The sequence below is a fragment of the Cavia porcellus genome, unplaced genomic scaffold, assembly GCF_034190915.1.
Source record: "Cavia porcellus strain 051 isolate PalLab524CR breed Dunkin Hartley unplaced genomic scaffold, mCavPor4.1 scaffold_31, whole genome shotgun sequence".
NCBI lineage: Eukaryota > Metazoa > Chordata > Mammalia > Rodentia > Caviidae > Cavia > Cavia porcellus.
In genome coordinates this window covers 12104813-12119786 of record NW_026947514.1, presented here as the reverse complement: position 1 = coordinate 12119786, position 14974 = coordinate 12104813, and the positions used below count along the sequence as shown (strand labels likewise).

General features: G+C 36.2%; 1 long non-coding RNA gene across 2 annotated transcripts in view; it reads right to left on the bottom strand.

The window, feature by feature from the left end:
• The window catches only part of LOC134474129 (uncharacterized), a 33422-nt gene that overhangs the window by 10011 nt on the left and 8437 nt on the right, over positions 1-14974 (bottom strand). For both annotated transcript variants that reach the window (XR_010044755.1, XR_010044756.1), the window contains one exon: positions 6642-6808. This is a non-coding gene — a long non-coding RNA (uncharacterized LOC134474129). The remainder of the gene's footprint in view (positions 1-6641; positions 6809-14974) is intronic.

Genomic DNA, 14974 nt, shown 5'->3' with positions numbered 1-14974 from the left:
CAGATCTAGTGCTTGTGTACAGACTGGGATGGAATAAATTCTATCTAAGTAGAGTGGTGTTACTAATATGGGTTTTAATTCCGGATACACTATTAGCAATATCTTCTGCAGTCTTTTTAAAGACTATCCCTCCCCTTTCACTCCTCCAGGGTGTACTATGCATTTTTGGGTCTCCCCAACACCCTCGGTTTTATATTGTGGAGGCAACCTGCTATTTACCTAAGTGTTTCTGAACTTTCTCACTCCTGGACTTGATCTCTAGTTGTATTTCTTTACCTATTAAAGCCTGTCTTTCCAACCTATCCATAAATACTGGTCCAGTTGCCTCTATTACTCTCTGGTTCCCTAACACTTAGAGTTCTGTTTTCTCATATTTGATTTTTGGTCCATATACCCTTTCAGGTTAATTATATTTCCTATAAGTAGCATCTTGGTGGACCCTACCTTTTGATCCACTCTGCTGGTGATTCTCTCTTTTTTTCCTTAATTTAGTGCATCTAGGCCACCTATACTAGAAATTATATCCAACCTTCTCTGCCTCATTTCTGTTGTGTTCTTTTTCCATCAATGTCTGTTTGTTTTCTTCATTTCACTTTTTGCTCCATTCATTGGGGCCTCTCTGCCACTGTTCCTGAAATCCTGGTGCTTTTTCTTTCTTTAGAATGTCCTGCAGTATCCTCTGTAGAGTTGGATTGGTGGTAGTGAATTCCCCCAGTTCCTCTTTATCTTGGAAGTATCTTGTTTTTCCATTAATTTCTAGGGACAATTTTTCAGGGTACATCAAGTCTGGGCTGGAGGTTATTTTCTTTCAGGGCTTGGAATACTTTGCTCTACACTGTTCTCGATTTGATGGTTTGTGCCGAGAAGTGTGCTGAAATTCTGATGGGCTTTTCTTTGTAAGTAATCTGTTTCTTTTCTCTGACAGCTTTTAATATTCTGTTTTTATATTGGATTTCTGGGATCTTGACTATTATATGCCTGGGTGTAGCTCTGTTTTAGTTGTAGGTGGCTGGAGTTCTGTATGCCTCATATATCTGAATATCTTTTCCTTTCCTATGTTTGGGAAGTTTTCCTTAATTATTTCTGTGAATAGCCTTTGTAGTTCCTTTGTACCCCTGCTTCTTCATTCACATTCTTTATTCTTAAGTTATAGATCCTCTTGTCATCTTCTAGCCTCTGTATTGTTACTGCTTGTTTCCTTGTTATTTTTAAGAAATTTTTCCTTTCATGATCCCATATTGCAAACCTGACCCCCCGTTCGGATAATCTATCCTTAGTTTTTTTTCAAGCAGATTTGCCAGCTTTCAATGGAGTTTTTAATTTCCTAGTAATCTCTTTGAACCTGCTTCATGTATTCTGTATTCTCTATTTTCTTCATCAAACAATTCTCCCCTTTTTTTGTGTTTCTCCATTCTTCCATCTGTTCTTTCTTGAGAGGTACTTAGAATTTCTTTTATTGTTCTATTTATATCTTGCTTTACTTGGTTAAATACTTCACTTTTGAACTTGTCTATAAGGTCCTGAAGATATCGCTTTATGTCCACTGGTGCCGTGTCTGATACTGCATGCTTGCTGTCTTCAATCTCCTTTGCATTTACCTTTTCTGGATCAATGTTCTAAGGGCTGGAGACTAGGGACCCTTTCTTGTTGCTTCCTCTTCTCATATGTTTTGTTCCTTCCATACAGGTGTATATAGGAGGCCCCAGTTTCTTTTTTTTGTTGGTTACAGTTCATCTGAAGCACGCTGACTAGGTGTTCCTACTCACTACAATGTACAATGGAGGTACAGACCAGGGCAGCCTATGCTGTGCCCTCCCCTCTGGGTTAGTCAACCTGCTGAGGGCTTCACTACATTAGGGTGCACTGCCAGGCATAGGGACTTGGTTTGGGCTAGCCTATTAGGTCTCAGTCTGGGGCATGACCGAGGAGGTCAAGTGCTCCCCACCAATCCCGCTTGAGAAAGGAGCAGCTGACTGAAGTCATTGCAGCTCCTTGTTCTCACCAGTCTGCCTGGTCCCAGAATAGAGTCTGTTGGAGCCCCTTTTTCTATGGAAGGGTTTTATTCCCGTCACTCACCACAGGTCGATGCAGGTCCACACCAGCTCAGCTCTTCTTTCGGTTTGCCAACTCCCATCCTCAGTGCGAGTGTATCTGCAGTGAGCTGAAAGCGACAGCACACTTTCAGGTAGCTTGGTAAGTCTCAGCTGCATGAGTTCAAGTGCTGCAGTGGAAGCACCAAGCCTTTAGCTGTTCCAATAGTAGCACTGGGACTGTATATTTAATTGGTTTCTCTCAGCTTCGTTTGTTCCTGTGTCAGGAGTATCTATCTCCCTCTGTTTGGGACTCTCCACGCTATATTATTTTTGGAATCTAAGTTGAGTGTCTCAGGGAGCCTCTGTAGCCTGCTGTTATCTATCCACCATCTTTTTCCAACCCCTGCCATACTGTTTTTCATAGTGACTATAAAAATTTATATTCCCATCAAGAGTGTGGAGTGTGGAACAGTTACTTTCACTCAGTATCCTTGCCAACATTTGCCATTTTTGATTTTTTTAATAGTAGTTATTCAGACTGAAGTGAGATGGAAATGCAGTGTAGTTTTAATTTACATTTCTCTGATCACTAAAGGTGTTGAGTATTTTTTAATATAATTATTGGCCATTGATACTTCTTTAAGCAGTATCTATTGAAGTCATTTGCCCTCTTACTGACTGGATTACTTATTATTTTGTGTCAAAATGTTTGAGTTCTTTATATAGTCTGGATATTAATCACAGCACAGAAATGGATGGCAAAGATTTCACCCATTCTGTAAATTGTCCCTTCAATCTGATTGTCATCTGCTGTGTAGAAGCTTTTTCATTTGTTGAAATTTCACTGGCAATTTTTAGTTTTATTTCCTGAGTTATTAGAATCATGTTCAGGAAATTATTGCCTCTATCAACTTGAGGTATTTTCCTCAAAGATTCCTCTAGTAGTTTCAATTTTCAGATCTTACATTAAGGTCTTTGATCCATTTTGATTTTTATATAGGGTGAATGTGATAGCTGAACTTTATTGAACTGAGAAGTGTGTCTGTGAGGATTTCCCCAGAGACAATTATCAGGTTATATATCAAACTAATGGGGGAAAACTGTCCTGAACATGGATCATTTAATAGGGTGGGAGCTACAGTGGAAAAAAAAGCAGCAGAAAGAGGAAGAAGCCCACTAGTATTGACTCTCTGAGTCTATGTCTCTCTCCCTCATCTCCTTCTGGTTCCCACGAAGTGAGCGACTTACCTGTACAACAGCCTTCTTTTTTGTTTGCTTTTTGAGACAGATTCTCACTTTGTAGTTCAGACTTGCCTTAACTCTCTATGTAGTTTAGGTTGGTGTTGAAGTGATCCTCCTATCTCAGCCTCCAAAGTGCTGGGATTACAAGCAAGCACTATCATGCCTGGCTTGCAGCATTCTTCTGCCATGACATTTCTGCCTTGCCACAGGCCTAGAACAATGGAGCCAGTTTATAGTGGACTGAAATCTCTGAAACTGTGAACCAAAATGAACCTTTCCTCCTTTAAATTGTGTATGCCAGGTATTTTTTCAGTGATGAAAAGCTGACTACGCAGTGAAAGATAAGGATCTAGTTCCAGGAACATTTGTTGAAGATGTGGTTTTCTTCTGTACATGTTTTTAAGCTTCTTTTGTTGAGAATCAGGTACCAGTATTATGCCATTTTTGTTATAATGGCTATATGGTATGTTTTGAAATTAGGTATTGTGATGCTTTTAGCATTGTTCTTTTTGCTCAGATTGCTTTGCCTATTTGGGGCTTCTTGTATTTTTATACGAAATTTATTTTTATTTAAAAAATTTTGCTTTAGACATATGTAAAGATAGCATTCATCATAGGAAATTTGTGCCTGTGCACATATCTTGCCTCTTTTTTTTCACATTGAGGGGAATATGAATTTATAGAAATGTGTTTTCCAATCTATGAAGAATATCATTGATATTTTTGAAGGAGATTGCATTGAATCTGTTGATTGCTTTTGCTAGTGTGAACACTGGAATAATATTGATTCTATCTACTCCTGTATGTCATGTGAAGTGTTTCCATCTTTATCTGTCTATATTCCCTGGGAACATATATTTGGAGAGCTGTGGACTACTTCATGGTTTTATTTGAACTGCCTTTCTGCTTCCCCCTACATTTTAACTTTTCCATTATTCCTTTTTTGATTTCCAGAGCTCTTTTTTTCTTCTCCTTGAAATACAGTTTATCCTTTGTTGCTCTGACTCTTCTCAACTGAAGTCATGTGAAGGATACTTTTACTCTACCTTCTTATTTAGAAGCCCCTACTGAAGTTTAAAAAAATTTTTTTAATAGCCATTTTCTCAGGTGTGAAGAGAAAGTTCATTGTGGCCTTTATTTGCATTTTCCTGATAATTAGTGATATTACCATTTTTCATATACTTGTTGTTCAATTTGTATGTCTTCTTCTGAGAAATCTCTATTCAGGTCCTTGGCCCAATTTTAAGTTGGATTATTTGTTTTCTTACTATTGAGTTGAGTTCCTTATACATTTGGATATTAACCCCTGACCAGAAATGTTTTCTTTCACACTATATGTTGCCTCTCTACTATGTTATTTGTTTATTGGCTGTGCCATTCCTTAAAAAAAATTGTTAGAACTAACAAATTCAGTAAGGTTTCATGATACAAAATCAACATATGAAACTTAATAGTATTTATATATACTAATAAGAAATCTAAAAAAGAAATCAGAAAGCAATCCAATGACAACAGCTAAAAAATACAATACTTGTAAATAATCAAGGAGGCAAAAGATCTATATACTAAAGACTACAAAGCATTCATGGAAGAAATTAAAGAAGATACAAGTAAATGGAAAGATATCCTATCTTCATGGATTGGAAAAATTAGCATTGTTGAAATGTTTATATTACCCAGTTATTCATTGCAATCTATCAAGATTCCAATGAATTTTTGAAGAAAAGAAACAGAACAGTCTTAAAGTTTATATAGAATCATAAAAGACCCTAATTAGCCAAAGCAATCTTGAGCAAAAAAAGAAAAGTCACACAAATCTTCATTTTTATTTTTACTGTTTATTTTTACTTCAGTCTAATTGCAATGGCACATATCTTTAAATAAATAAAAATTATGATAAGGTTATTCTTTTTTTTAATTCTTGACTTTTTTTGGGGGGGATACTGGGGATTGAACTCACAACCTCCCATTTACCAGGCAGGCACTTAGGCTGCTGAGCTAAATCCCCAGTCTCTCATTCCTGACTTTGATGGGAATGTTCCTGTGCCTCTCCATTTAGCATTATACATTCTGGAAGCTACAGCTTATGGTTGTTTACTTTTACAGCTGCTGATATATTAATTTCATTTAATTTGAATAGGCTTAGTTAATCTAAATTTATTATAACTTTTTAAAAATCTAGAATACCAATTTTTAATCTGGACTCTTTGCGGAAGAAAGGGCTTGATGGATGATTGGCATTTATGTGGAGAATATGATAATGTAAGATTACTCAGCAGTTACAATACAGATGCTTGTAGAATTTGAGAACTAGAATGAGAAAAGGCATTAGGGTGAAAGAGTGACAGAAGACATCATAATAAAAAGAAAATTCAAATAGAAAGTCCAAATCAATTCATATCAGTGTTATGGTTTAGACCTGAAATGTCCCCCAAAAGTTATGTGTTCAGAATTGAGACTTGGTAAGAATGGGAGAGTCACGAGTAGGACGTGGAAAGGTATATGCTTTGTCCCTGGTTTCTCCCTTCTGTCTCTGTTTTCTGGCTGCCATGGGTGAGCAGCCAGCTTCTGCTATGTCTTCCACTATGCCATTTCTGCCTTGAAGTCAGCCAAAAATGTATGGAACTCATTTCACTTATGAGTCAAATAAACCTCTCCTCATTTAAGATGTGGGTGTCAGTGATGGGAAAGTAATGAATATGAGGGGATATAATTTATTGACTTTTAGTTATGATATTCAGATCAAAACAATTCAAAATATCATGGCTATTAGCAAGGGTATTAGGCAATAATTTCCAGTGCCTCTGGATCAGTTTATTTTCAAAATACAAATAAATAAAAATAACAATTTAAAAGAAGCCAGGAAAATGACAAATCATCTACAAAGACAAAATTAGGATTATAATTGAGCTTTCTTTAGCAATAATTATGACCAGGAAATAAAGAAAAATACTTTTAAAGCATGTATAAAAATAACTTGTCAACCTATAATTGTATATCTAGCAAAGCCATCTTTATAGAATGAGAGGGAAATAAAGTCATTAAAAAGTGAAGAGTGTTTACAATCAAGAGATGCACAGTAGGAGACTTATAAAATATGTACTTCAATTAAGAAAATGATCCCAGTAAGATTATCATAGATACAAGGAATGATGATACACAGAGAGATTTAACAAAAAGCAGTATTCTTAGGTGCTGGCTGACTTCTAAATAAGATTTAGCCAGAATACTGTTCCACTCCCCCACAATTTCTGGGAAGGCTAAGAAAATGGTCAGGAACATAGGAACTAAGACCACAGATAAGTATCATACAATATACAAGTCCATGAGGATACTATTGCTACTGCAAACCCACTAAATACTTACAACTTATCACACCGCCTTCATTGAACTGAACACTGGATACTGCTTCTGGAAGCTAAATGTTGCTGAGGTTCTCCATTGACCCTGGTCCTTTCTTAAAAATAAGTTTGTTCTCAGAATCTGTGTGGTATGGCTTACTGTTCAAATCGAGGCCACATGCCCAGGGCAAACTGCAAGAAAAGCTGAAATGTCAATTATGTGGCATTTTACACTGTGTTTCACACCAAAACTTATCAAACATAGGAACATGGAGTACTGGGCAATACAACACACTAGAAAAAATTGTCTACTATAGGGAGAAATTAAAAAATAAAAGCATAAAATTGTAATAAAAAATAAAAACCAATAGACTAAAACTGTAAACAAAGAAGAATGTTTTTTAAAGATCTTTTAAATAATTAAGATTATAATGAGTAGAGCCTGCTACATAATCCAAACAAAATGCTTTATTGGAAAAATCATAGATGAAAGCCCTCTGAAACCGAAATACCCTAGGCTGACATCCACAGAGTAGACAAATTCCAGGGAAAAATCTTTTGGTTTATGCCAAAGGAGTAGGCCTCCAATCAAAGGATAGGTAAACTATCCATGGAACAACATTATCACACCAGCCAAGTCACAGTTGATCATTCCACCACTACGCATTGTTTGACTTAAGTCTCCTGTCTGAAATCTTCATGAAGTATAACACTTAGGAATTTTCCAGAAAAACAGTGTCAGAAATGTACTTGGATACAGAGACAGTGATGTGAAATAAAGTGTACAGGCCAGAGGTAGGTTGCGTCACAGAAACACCAAAACTTAAAGCAGTAAGTTGAAATTAGGCAAACAGAAGGCTGAAAAGATTCAGTTATTAAAAATCAGGTTTGTTTTAAAAGGTGATGTGAAGGAAATAGTTATAAAAGTTTTGCGGGGAGGAAACTGAAAAGTAAGCAGTAGTAGAAAAATCTCAGAAACTGAGAAAAGTTGGAGGTGGAAGCTGGAATCATTACATATCTACACGTGGAAAAGTAATAATGGAAAAATTACATTGGCAGGATATTGTCTAAGTCTATTTTCTGTTGCTATAACAAAATCCAGCCTGAGGCTAAGTAACTTATAAAATACAGAGGTTTGTTTATCTCAAACAATATGGTACCACCATCCTGATGAGGGTCCTTCTGGCGGCATCACAACATGGCAAAGAAGGGACCCATGTATGTACAACCAGGCTCACTCTTATTGTAACAACCTGCTCTGGTAGGACTTCCCGAGTGACCAAGGTAACTTCTATGAGGAATGCATTAATCCTTTTTAAAGACCTAACTGTCTCCCACAGCCTGAAAGTTCTACCTCCTGTCAGTATTGCCACACGGGAGACAAAGCTTGCCCCACATAAGCCTTACACAGAGCATTGCACTAGCTTAGCCCACTCTGATCTTTTAACCTGTATATACCTAGCTTTCCGTTTGAGTCATTTAGAATGCCGCACATTTCAAATGCCATATAATAAAAATGGTAGTCTTTATCTTATTCCTTCTCCTGTAATACTTCTTCCCAGCCTTTCTTCCCATCATTAGGTACCTGGTAGCATAAGTCAAAAACTTTGGAGCCATCATTAACTTTTTTTCTCATTCCTCCAACCTGTCAGCTAGTTTGTTCAGTGGACTGTACTTTTAGGATTCATCTTTACTTTCTTTACTTTTTCATCCTTTTTTCAAATCAGATTTCTGAACAAACAAATTTTGTAGATCTTAAATTAGCCCTATTGAAAAAGTGTTTTGGCATTTAATGGCAACGGGTGATTGGTTCAGCTTCCACTCAGTGGTGCTTACTATAAAATACAGCATAGCCATTTCAGTAAAAGCTTTGTGACTTCATATCAGATAGTTATTTTCTGCTCACATGACTGAAAAGAATGTACATATGTATGTAAGCATGTATGTATGTTTTTCTAGGGATCAGGCCCAGGGCCACACATATATTAAACCAATGTTCTACCACTGAGCTATACTCTCAGACCTGCAAAGGGAACATGTAATAAGTTAATATAGACAGCAGATGATGTCAGTGCTTTATTCATATTTAACTGGGTTTCACTAACCTTTTAATGAAATTTGATCCTGTTATGCTTTTACCCACACAACCATTGTCTGTGTGTACCAGAAGCTGTTCTCAGGCTGTGAAAGAATACCTTGCCTGATATCCTGAAGTTCCTGGGAATTTACACTTCCCCAAAGGCCACACTTAATTAGGGGGCAATTTTGACTCTCAATAATCAAAACGACAGACAATTTTGGCTATCATAAGTGTGTAGGGAAAGGTAAATGGGATACTACTGGCATTTAACTGATAGGAGGCCGGGATGCTGCTAGACACCCTTCAATACTTAGGTTGAATTCCCATAACGAAGAAAGAGTTACACCGCAGTATGTTCATAGCTTGAAAGTTCATAGTATGGAGTATAGAAGTCCACATTCAACAACACCTTCAACAATGACCGATGGGAATCAAAATACAAAATTTCTGTTTTTTTCTCTTGCATCTAAAAATGAATAATTCTGAGATATGATCTGTGTTATCTCTAGGGCTGTCCTGTGCAACTTAGCTAAATAAAGTTGCTTGCTTGAAAATTTGCCTGGCATTTTTATCCATGTTTGGTTTCCTTTTCCTTTATCTACTTCTTCATTTCTCTGACAATTTTTCCTAAAAATACTTCCTAGTTAACTACCTTTACATGAATTTTCATATCAGAATTGTTCTGGTTTTCTTTTTGTCTTTTTGCTTTTTATCGGTACTGGGGATCAAACTTACAACTGCCTGCTTTCAAGGCAGGCGCTTATGCCGCTGAGCTAAACCCCAGTCCCCAGGATTGTTCTGTTTTGTCCACTGTATAAGTGTGCTGGGGCAGTGGCTTATGTTGCTGAGAGACCAGAGAAAATATATAAGATGGTTTGTAAGAAATAAGTTTAATTAAGTCTTACTAGTGGGTACTAAGAGGAAAGGATAGAGTTAATTGATACTAACAAAGAAGTGTCCACAAGAAATGCATCAGAGTCTAATAGTATTACTTAGAAGGACCACAAAGAACATGGTATTCCTTAACAGTACAGCTGGGCAAGTCTCAGCAGGAGTGTATATCCAACAACAATGGCACTCAAAAAATCCATAGGGATGTGTATTCTACAACATCATCACTCAGCAAGTCTATCAAGGGGTGGGATGTGTACTTAACAAACTCTCAAGAGATCTGGTAATGATAAGCCGGACAAGAATTTGGCAGAAAGTACTTAGAGTATCCAGGAGCAATCAAGTAGACCATAATACGCTATGGTGCTCTGTTCTGTACTCAGTTATTATAGAGAAGAGGTTTTATAGATTATGCTATCCAGCAGTGATACCATTAGCTTGCTTTGGTGTATAAAATCAATATTCCAAAGAATAACTGAATTGGCATAAAGGCAGGAAGGTGGTTTTTATAGTAACTCTGGATTTTCCTATGCCAAGTTTCTTTTAGATAGTATTTATCTGGATGCTCTGGATTAGGCAAGAGTCTTGGGAATTCATAAGGGAAGTTTTAAGGACAGGACATTAAATGTCCTAGTTTAGTCTCAGAGGATGATACATTCTGAGAAAAACAACCCAAAACAGTAAATACAGATAAATATTTCAGGAGAATGACAGATTTTGTGTGCATTGTATGGAGTAGACTACCAAATAGTTGTCTAGACATTATAACAGAACTGAGGTCCATGGGCAAACTTTTAAGTTGGGGGTCAGAGCGTCCTAAACTCAAACCAAGTATGTTGTTGTAGGAAAAAAGTAATTGAATTTAGGAAACATGAGTTTCAGTCTCCGAATAAGGAAGCATGAAATCTTAAGTAAGTCACAGCAATATAAAAAAATGAGAAATTAAAAACTGGATGTTATCTTAGAGCACTGGCTCTCAAACGGGCATTTTTGCCCCCTACGACACATTTGACAATGTTCAGAATCATTTTTGGTAAGCAGAACTAGAGAGTGGGACTTACTGATATCTAGTGAGTAGAGGCCAAGGATGCTGCTAAATATCCCACAATGCACAGGCAAGTCTCCCCTAATTCTTGCCAACAAAGAATATTCCAGCCCTATATTTCGACAGGGATAAGGTTGAGAAACTCTGTCTTACTGAGGTAATTAGATTACATGTTAACTTAAGAAATTCCTGATTAGAATATGAAAATCAGGCAATGTGTTACTTATAACATAGTCTCTAAATATATACTTAAAACCAGAACGGATGAAAGATGTTTTCTGTATAAGATTTGGAAGGGCTTATTCTAAACAGATCTTGGCATACTACACAGAAGAATGAAGTACCAAGTTTCTATAAGTAGAGGAGACAACAGCTGATAATTTTGAAGTGTCTGACCCTCTGTACAAATTAGGACTTAAATACACTATGAGTGGGCATCCAGAGCCACTACCCTATGATCGCTGAAGCAACCTCTCCCATCTGTCTATTAATCTTTGTATACATCTTCAGGGACTAGTTTTTCCTGGAAGAAAGAAGAAAGTTTCTCCCAAAAATATGTAGGGCAGGCTAAGAGAAAATAATTATTTTGTAGCTAGCCTATCTAAAATGATAAAAACATTTAAATATCTAACATATTTGCTTATGAATCCAGGTGGTAGATGTGGCAGATGGTAAGACAACGTCATACTTAACTTTGACTTCACATTCTTGTTGACCAAAACCTCTCACACCCTTTTTAAACAAAGAATTGGCAATGAAGTCCAACATATTACATAACTAGCCAATGTTAATATATAGCTCAGAAAACTTGGCTGCCAACAGGAAATGCCTGGAATACAAGGGTTTCTATTTGATTATCAGGAAAGTACCTTGTTCCAGTAACCACAGTAGGAAGGCTAAAATAAAAAGGTTCATTCCTAGATTGTTGATTTCTCTGAAAGTGATTTAAGAATGAACTTAAGATTTTTTGAAGTAGGTCTTACATAATGAAATCTCTTTCATCTTTGGTAATGCTTTAAATGTGCATCAGAAAATCTAAGGAGCTTAAAACTTTGAAAGGCAAGCTGCTGCCACTTGAGTAACTGTTGAGACAGAGCCCAAGGTTTTCATCTGAGAAACTTGCCTAAAATGGAGGAACTGAGACAAGGCTCTATCCTGCCCTTCATTCAGGTCTTGCTCATCAGGAGTCAGGCAAGCAGAGGGAAATGTTTCCATTCTGCTCCCTTTGGGAGATTTACTCATTGGGAGATGGATGGGAATTCTCCCACTTTCTATCATAGAGCACTTTGAATATCGCCTGTTAATTGCCAAACTAATACTTGTTTAGCAGAAATACTTACTTTTGGTTTTTCATATCCATGGCTTCAAAGCTGAGTATTTGCTTTGGATAAACAACTGCCAGCTTTTTGCTACCAACACACACACAATTTCAACTGATTTGCATTGCTTATAATTTACTGTACTTAATGAAAATTTAAAAATATTAATTAGCAATATATTCTTGTGTTTCATTAAAGGAACAGAATTCATATTTACTGAGATTCTACTCCAGATTTTCAAACATCTTCAAGTAAAATATATTTATTCTTGAACTGAGGGGGTACAATTGAAGGTAACAATTCAAAGTAAGACTATTTTACTGTCTCTAAACCTAAACCTTAACCTAAACCTAAACCTACACCTAAATCTAAACCCTAAAACCTAAACTCTAACCTAAATTTAAGCCTAAACCTAAAAACAACATTTCTTTTATTCCCTCATGGTTTGGTACATCAGTCTTTATCCGATCTAGACACAACAAAAGTCAAAGCAAAGCACACTCCCATAGAAAGTTATATTTCCTTTCTAATCATCTCAAAACAACCTAATTGCATTACTCAAAAAGAAAATAGGGAAGGGAATGAATATAATTTAAGTAGGTACATTTCTAATTGGTTAAATAATGGTTAAACAAGTGGTATCTAAAACATTCATTAAAGTAACAATTCCTAATAGCAGGCAAACATTCCTATGTTGGCAGTTTTAAAGATTTTATCAAGGACATCCACTTGGGATCCCTCTTGGAAACCCAGGAGCTATTTTCCTTTTTATTTCCAATAAAACTCTCTTAAACCTCAAAAAATAAAAATAAAGAATTTGATAAATAATTAGAGCAAAGATGTAATAAATGGTTATTAATTTTGCATTATACAAAAGCATAGGTCTTTTACTTCAATAACATTTGATATTTTAATATTTCCTTTTCTATGGAAATAGGAAGTGAGTTATATAGTTATTACACTGTTATTCTAAAATGATATTAACCAAAATATTTCATAGTTCCTCTAGGTATAATTGAGACTTAGTTTCTCTCGAATCAAAGATTACTAAAGTAGCTATCGGGAAACATGGAGTTTTGATTTTGCTCGGCCATTAATTACCTAAGAAACATATGCAAACCATTTATTTTAGACTCAGTTGTTTGTTTCATTTTGTTACAAAATACCCATTTTAGCTTTAAGGTTCTATTGTTCTAAGATCAACTAGATGGCTTAATAATTAAGAAAAAGAGAAAACACTAGCAAAAGTATTTAGGACAAAGGAAAACAATTGGAGTGTTGCCTTAAAGGGCAAGGCTGCATATAAAGTACCCACATATTAACTCCCAGGTATTGAGATTTTATCAGTCTGTCTCTTACTCCATATTCTGACAAAAGAAGAAATAAGCATTCTCAAAGAACACATTGAATTACATTTCATCAAGTTACTTTTTTTCAGGCAAGATTATTTCAAGAGACATCCAGCACGAATGAATCTCTTAATTGATGTCATCTATTACTACATGAATCAGATTCATTTTGAAAGATTTCCAACCACTAATGCTCATACAAAAATCAGCTGGGATCATTTACCTACCACTTTCTCATAGATTGCATCTGAGACAGTATGTAATACATGCTAAATAAATGGGAAGTTAAAAATTTTAAGGACTGCTACAGCTTGGTATGGTACTAAGGTTAATTATGGATGTGAACTGAATCAAGGATTATAGAACAGAAATAACTTTGAAGTATAGTTTCTCTAGATTCCCTATATAGTGGACACTCAATACCTTATTTGACTTGAAGGCCACAGCTAAACCAGATGAAAGTCATTTACCTATACAGGAAAAACATTTTCCATATGCTTGTTATTGTGTTCTATTGGGGCTCTGTCCTAGGACTACTGATTTTCTGCTCAGGGTATGATGAATAAAACACAGACAAAATATATTTTAGTTATAAGGGGAATTGGGATGATTAGAGCCAAAAAAGACAGACCATGAGATGCTGTGTCTCCAGTATTTATTAGGTGCACAGCCTAATTGGTGGGGTGTGCTGGTGAGCTGCAGGAAGAGATGGGGTAAACTTGATTCAGGCATGGCCTGTGAGTTTGAGGAACAAAGAGTCTTGTGAAGAGCACATGGAAGTGGGACATGGTTAACGAGTAACCTGTTTATCTGCTAACTGCAGCTACTGAACTGGGAAAGGAACCTGGGTGAGAGTCACAAAGTCCCCAGTTGTGATGCCACCCTGTCTTGTGGCACCAGAACACCTGCTTATCTTAGCCCTGGCTGTTGGCCTGAGGACCAACTCCGTCTGCATGCGAGCTGCAGGCCTTGCCACAAGTCATGGACAGACTCTCAGTTTACTTTATGTCAATTTATTAATATCAATCACTGCCTGCTCTGCAACACATGAAGTTGGTCCTCAGCAGTCTTTGGATATGGACATTAAGTTAACGTCTTTAAATGGATGTGATTTTACTTATACCCAATTGGCATGTTGATGTTAAGTGATGTTTTACCTTTTCCCCCTCTATATTCTTGGAAACTTAAACTTTGTATTTATTTCCACATCATTACTTCTACTCTTGTGGCAAAATTATTTGGAACCCTAACAGAGCTTTTTCCATAAATGTAAACTTCCAAATTTTTAAATGTATGTTATGTAAACTTTTCCATACAAATAAATCAAAGCAAAATTTATTAATAGGTCTTGTCATTGTGATGGCATTATAGAGACAGTAAGCAAAAAGGTTAGTCTTTGAGTGAATTCCTCAGTACCTCTAGCTCTAGGAACTTGGAAGTTTTTCTAGCAAACTCTGTTGCAACACGTAGAGTTGATGATCATCATTCTGCCACTTTGATTAAAAATAAAGATATATTATTGAATTTAGGTAACATTTTTAGTACCACTATTCCCATAAAAGGGGGAAAGAACACTATGAGAAGAAATATCTTTCCTTAAAGTTTGGTAATGTGCATTCATAAAGAAGAAACTCTGAAACTTGCAGAAAATATTATGATAGTACAGAGAATACT